The following is a 6,854-nucleotide window of genomic DNA, read 5'->3' on the forward strand; positions in this document are numbered from 1 at the left end:
CCGCCTCTCCACCCACCCGGCCCCCGCTGCCCAGAAGCCCGGCGGGAGCAGCCCGCCCGGGTCACGTACCGCGACGCGACCCACCTCTGCCATGGCCCGCGGAGGCGCCCGAACCTGGCGCGCCGAGATGACGCGCTCCCGCTGGCACCACGTGCTGACGTCACGGGCGGGCGGCGGAGCCGGTTTCGGGGTTCCCTGGGTGCGAATCCACTGCGTTGCTGTTGGCTAAGTACCTTCACTTTTGATTTATTCTCTGAGCATCCATCCAAGGCCCGAAAGTGACGCGATCAGAGCCGAGTTTTAAAGGGAATTCTGGGGCCAGCCAGTGACGTGGAGGTTAAGGTGGCTGGATCCCACAGGGCCGACAGAGCTGTTCGAGTCCCTGACGCGGGGTAGATTTGGGGCGGTGCGTGGCTGCCCAGAATCCGAAGGGGGAAGGATGGTTGCTGTGTAATCATCCTCTATAGGGGTGCTTTCTCACTTTCTCCCTCTGTTTCCAGGGAGCATACTTGCCCACTGGCAAGTTTTAAAAAAATAAAGAGAGAATTCTGGAGGTTGTATGTTTACAGAATCATAAACATCATACAAGTCCAGGATCTGGAACCCATTGACTTAGCGTTGACTACCAATAAAAACCAAGGAACCTGTTTCTGAATGTTCAGGATCAGTTCTCTTATGAAAGCTCCCTCCTATTGCTTCATTTGCATTCTGATTTGCTTTCTTTTCTTCCTCTCTCTCTCTCTCTCCTTCCTTCCTTCTTTCTTTCCTTCCTTCCTTCCTTCCTTCCTTCCTTCCTTCCTTCCTTCCTTCCTTTCTTTCTTTCTTTCTTTTTTTTGAGAGGCTTTTGCTATACGCTCACTAGAAAGAGAAAGACAGAAAGCAAGAAATCACCCCCCAGGGGGGATGGCCACACCCAATCCCTTCTCCATTCTCCTCTTGGGATCTTGGGCATGCATGCACACGTGTCCGGCTTGAGTTTAAGCCACCGGGTCCAGGACTTGAACCGCAGTCGACTACATGGGAGTTCAGCGACATAGCTGTTATGCCAACTGCTGGTCCCTTGATTTGCTTTCTTTTGTGGAAGACTTGCAGTCAGTGCATTCCTAAGACTGAGCACAGCCATGGATGTTTCTTGTGACAGATGCACAACATCTGTCACCTATGTGTTAACAGAGAAGGGTGGATACTGCCAACCTAGTGCAACACCACTACCCAGCCTGCAGAATCTCTAGTAAAATTCCCCAAACCTCAAAGATTCTTCCTTCGTTCCTTTTGTACCTTAGTAACTCCATGGGGATTTTGCCATTCTCTAAAGCAGTGGTCTCCAACCTTTTTGGTGCCAGGGGCCCCTTGTGAAAGATAATCTCTCCATGGGGATGGGGAGTGAGGTGGGGTTGGTCCCTGGAGGACCCAAGTGCACCACGTCCACCCCGAACCCCATTTCCACCACTACCACATCGTAATATAAAAGAAACAATCGCTACTACAGGGATTGTGAGAACTCAGTATGCCGCTGAGCCTACAGCAGACAGGGCCTACGCAGCAGCCAGTGATGAGAAGCAGCTGGCAACACAGACCAAGTCTTGTTATGCACCCGTTGCCCACCCACTGCCTACCCTCTACTGTGTGGCCTGGCAGACCAACACCAGTGGGTGGCCTCGCCCCCAAAAGGCTATGGAAGGTGGCTGGATCCTACATGGTACCCGTCTGAGGCCCAAGGTTTGGGGAGCCCTGCCCTAAAGGATCTGTGAGAATAAGGTGCATACTAACTCAAATCATGGATTTTAGCAGAGACATGATCACAGACCCAGTGTCTGTGGAATTAAGTAAAGGATGAATGAGACGTAGAACCTCACAGACACACTTTCTCACTCCCCCCCATTTGGTCTTTGATCCATGTTCACACTGCCTGTGTGAGTCTCCTGGGGCTTCTATAACAAGGCACCATGAACAACACACATTTATTCCCTAACAGTTCTGAAGTTTCTGAAGAATAATCAGTTTCTTTTCCCTTGCTCCTGGTAGTTGCCAGCCACCCTTGGTATCCCTTGGCTTGTGGCTGCTTCCCTTTAATCTCTGCCTCCACAGTCACATAGCATTCTCCCTGTGTCTCTGGATCTCGTTTTCTCTTCTAATAAGGACACTTCTCATATTGGATCAGGGGTCATACTAATCCAGTTTGTCCTCGTTTTAACTTGATTACATCTGCAAAGGTTCTATTTCCAAACAAGATCACAGATATGGGGGGGGGTTTAGAACGTCATCGTATCTTTTAGTGGGACACAGTCTTCCCAACACTGCCCAAAGGCGTTTACACTGGCTGAATCAGTCAAAAGATCAACAATCATAAATCTCACCAATCTGCTAACTTGTGCAGTGCCCTGGGCTAAGTGCCGAGGAGCAGAGACTTAATTTATGAAGCCCTGCTCTAGAGAAGTCTTCAGGCTGAGTGCAGGCAGACAGGGAAGCCAGAAAATGGCTGTGGAATATGAACAGTGCAACAGTTAAGGCACGCACAGGGCTCAGGTCGCAGAGAGAAGAAAGCTATTTACTTTGAAGGCTCGCTCTATCTCAAAGCGAATATGTTGTAAAAGGAAGATTCAGGGACAACTGAGCTAAAAAAAAATTATGAAAGTTTTTTGAGGGAGTTTGTTTTTAATTTAGGTTTTTGCCATAGGGTGCATGTGCTTGCAGGAGACAGAGACAGTGAGAGGGAAAGTAAGAAATCACCTCCCAGGGGAATGGCCATGTGGCAATCCCTTCTCTTCCATTCTCCTCCTGGGATTTGGGGCACATACGTACATGTGTCCAGTGTGATTTTCAAGCCACCAGGTCAGGGACTTGGTCAGCCATGTGGGAGTCTGGCACCTTAACCACTACACCACCTGCTGGCCCTGAGGGAGTTTTAACTTCAGAATACCTGGCTGTACACATAAGGAAAAAGGAACAAATGAATTAATTCCCAAGTAATTGTGACGGGAAAAAAACAAGTCCTTCTTCCATAACTCTACTTGCCACTGTCCACGTATCTACAACTGCTGGTTTCACCAAGTCAAGGACCGAGTGTTAATTAGGGAGTTGTGCTGACCGGAAAGGCTTCGTTGATGTGGGGGAATGTGTTAGATTGGTATTTTGCTCATTTTAGTCGAGCTCAGGATTCAGAGTGCTTTTGTTTTCCCCTCAGTTTGATATACAGTGTGCTTATTCAGAATGGCAGTGAGGCAAGGTGACGCCTTGAATTTCTGCACACGTAGCAAAAGCACCTCATGTCAATGTAGTCGCAGGTCTTCGAAGGTCTCTCGCTTCCCATGCGCTGTGCTCTCATGCTCTGGGCCCTTTGATGGTTCTGGCACTAATTATTGTGTCCCGGAAATAATTTAGTTTCTGCTTTCTGCTGCTCATCACTTTGGCAAAGCAGAGAGGGGATACAGAAACCTTCAGCCCTAGGACTTTGGAGGGACAGCTCATAAACCCAGAGGCCAATGTTTGGTTAAGAAGCGAAAAATTCCAGTTTTATATGAGCTGGTATCCTTGCATAAAGTAATGTCAGTCCCTGACTAGAGACCATCCTGTTGAACTAAGGATAATTAATTAATGTACGTACCTACCAGCTCCCTCTTTCAACACCCCACACAGTCTAGTGCCTGTTTTCTTTTCCAATCTCTGTCTTTCTCTTTCCTAACCCTTGCCCAGACCTACTAAGCCCTTCCCACAACGGTCTTTTTGTTCTTCAAACTGACCAAGCTCATTAAGTGAAATGTACAGGAGGTCATTGGTTTGGATGAAGCTCCTGAGCTAGGCCGAACAGGCCGAACCGAAATGCAATCATTCATGCATGTGCTAGGTCACCAGGCCAAGCTAAGTTGTTTATCTGACCTTCTGAGAAATTAGGAGAGAGTCAATAGCCAAATGTTTAAACAGGCCTGGCTTAGCTGGCATGACACCTGCTTTAACTTCTTCTTTTTTTTTTTCTATAGTGCGTGTGCACTCGCCAGAAGGACAGAGAGAGACAGACAGAAAGCGAGAAATCACCCCCCAGGGGGGATGGCCATGCCGCAGTCCCTTCTCCTCCATTCTCCTCTCGGGATCTTGGGCACGCATGCACATGCGCCCAGCGTGAGTTTTAAGCCACCGGGTCTGGGACTCAAACCACAGTCAACTACATGGGAGTCCAGCGACATAGCCATAACGCCAACTGCTGGTCCCCCTACTTTAACTTTTACAAAGAAAATAACTGAAATGGTCAGTCTGCATTTCTGTTCCCTGTTTCTGCGTGTTTCATCCCTTTTCTGCCTATAAATCCATCCTCTTCAGTTTGTGAGGACTCATTCTGCTCTACTGAATGAGGTATTGCCGGGCTCTAGAATTGTGAATAAAAGCCAGGTAAGATCCTTAAACTAAGTCCGTTGTAATTTTGTCTTCAGAGACTGTTCTCTTCCTACCTCACCACCATCCTCTAAGTTTCCACGTCCACCCAAATCCACAGAGATATCCAGTGTTTCCCTGTCAGACACAAGTCAGGCAGTGTCTTAAGAAATAATATAGTTTGGGGACCTATAGCAAAAAAAAAAAAAAAACTCTCCAAAAAAGAAAGAATATAGTTTCAAACAGACTTAGGGGGGCTGGCAGACGGCGTGGTGGTTAAAGGCGCTGGATTCCCACATGACTGACTACGGTTCAAGTCCTGAACCTGGTGGCTTACTTTCTCACTCTCCCTCTCTCTCTCTCTCTCCTTCCCTCCCTCCCTCCCTCCCTCCTTCTCTCTCTGGTAAAATTGAAATTTAAAAATGGATAAATAAATAAAGTTAAATAAAATAATCCTTAAAAAAAATAAAAAAATAAAACAGTCTTAGGGAGACCAGCAGATGGCATAATGGTTACGCTGCTGGACTCCCACATAGTTGACCACAGTTTGAGTTCCGGACCAGCGGCTTTAAACTCACATCAGTCGCATGTGCATGCGTGTCCAGAATTCCGAGAGGAGAACAGAGGAGAAAGGATTGCAGCTGAAGAGCCAGAGTGACGCCATTTCTTTCGGGGCGACTCCATTTTGTTAAACCCACCTTGGTGAGAATCGGTACCATTTCAAGGAGGCAAGCCGATCACATAGGAGAAAGTCATAAGACCATCACCCCACTGGGGCTGGCCAATGATAAAAAACAAAGGAAATACCAGAGACCTGAAGAAACTTTCTTGCCAATCAGTAAAAGACAACTATACTTCTTGAAATCTACAGCCAATATGGAGCTGCCTGAGTGCATTCCTCAGCACCCCTCCACCTCTTCCCCAACAGCCAAATAAAAACCCAGCCCAACTAACAACGAGGAGGCTCTCGACTCTGACCCGCTGTGCCAGTAAGATTGGGAGTCCTGGCCTGACCCCGAATAAAAGCAACCCTGTGTGTTGACATCGGAATCGGCTCCTTGGTGGCTTCTTGGGAATTTTGCGATCGGGGCACAACACAGCATGGCCAGCCCCACTGGAGGGTGATTTCTCGCTTTCTCCCTGTCTCTCCAGTGAGCACACATGTCCTGTAGCTAAAAATCTCTCTTAAATAAATAAATAAAATAAAAAAAACACTCTTAGGAATGAGGAGGTCTTCCCTCTGGCCCAGAGAGAGATAGGCATATTCTCACATACATTCCCCCCTTCAGCCTGCCTAAAGGACATATCCTAACAAAGAATTCTCTCATTAGCTGGGATAGTTTTATTTTGTTGCCAATTGAGGAGGGAATGCACACTGTACATTGTAACCCCCATCCCACCTGCCACAGTGTTGCTGGAATGTATGAGATATGAAACATTAGAAAGGAATCAGAAGCTCATGCTATTCCAGTATAAATTTTTTTTTTTTGGAGAGGTTTTTGCTATAGGGTACATGCACTTGCCAGACAGACAGAGAGAGACAGAGAGACAGAAAGTGAGAAATCACCCCCCAGGGGAGATGGCCACACCGCAATCCCTTCTCCTCCATTCTCCTTTCGGGATCTTGGGCACGCACACACACGCGCCCGGCATGAGAATTCACATGAAAAGCAAATGCTCGTAACCCTTCTTCCTTATTTTTCTTATAAATATAAACCCTTTTGGAGACTACTTTGATGAATATGGATGCCAGGCAAGGAGGTTTATGTTCACCCAGGTGGCCTAGCTCCAATAAACTCATTGCTTTTGCATTCTGCCTCAGCTTCCTTTTTTAGGTTGCCAGGTTGCCTGACCTAAGACCCAGGGGGGACCATAGATTATGGAGAGGTGCTAGAGGGTGGAAGAGCAAATACTGGAACGTGGTCCTGAGGTAAAGCCAGGGTCCGAGCCAGGAACAGAGCATTACATGCAGGAGTCGGCCCCGGAAACTACATGGAGAGAGGGCAGCAAGAGCGCCCAACCTGCCGTGAGCTAGGCCTGACACGCTGGGAGGGGGAGGTAGACGGCTGAGGGAAGACTGGGTAGAAGGACAGATGGAGAAGGGACGCGGACCCGATGGCATTCCCAAAGCTGGGAACGTGCTCCAAGTGCATTTCGTGATGACGCCGTCCCTTACATAGAATGGGTGATATAGCCACTCCCCTCCTTTCTCTACCCAGCTCTCCCAGCCTTACCTCAGGCCCTTCGCCTCTTACTGACACTGTTCGCCATCTTCCCTGGGGTCATCCCTTTCGGCCTGATCTCCATGTCCGTTTAAAAACACCCCCATGTTGGGACCAGCAGTTAGTGTAATGGCTATGTCGCTGGACTCCCATGTAATCGACTGCAGTTTGCATCCTGGACCCGGTGGCTTAAAACTCACGCTGGGCACGTGTGCGTGCGTGCCCAAGATCCCGAGAGGAGAATGGAGGAGAAGGGATTGCGGCGTG

General features: G+C 48.4%; 1 protein-coding gene across 1 annotated transcript in view; it reads right to left on the minus strand.

Annotated features, from left to right (window-relative positions):
- The window catches only part of TRMT44 (tRNA methyltransferase 44 homolog), a 36,608-nt gene extending 36,124 nt beyond the window's left edge, over positions 1-484 (minus strand). Inside the window, exon 1 of the mRNA XM_027773599.1 lies at positions 85-484. The gene's annotated coding sequence lies outside the window, so the exon portion shown is untranslated. The remainder of the gene's footprint in view (positions 1-84) is intronic.
- Between the last annotated feature and the right edge of the window lie 6,370 nt (positions 485-6,854).

This window comes from Tupaia chinensis, unplaced genomic scaffold (assembly GCF_000334495.1).
Source record: "Tupaia chinensis unplaced genomic scaffold, TupChi_1.0 Scaffold000360_1, whole genome shotgun sequence".
Classification (NCBI taxonomy): Eukaryota; Metazoa; Chordata; class Mammalia; order Scandentia; family Tupaiidae; genus Tupaia; species Tupaia belangeri.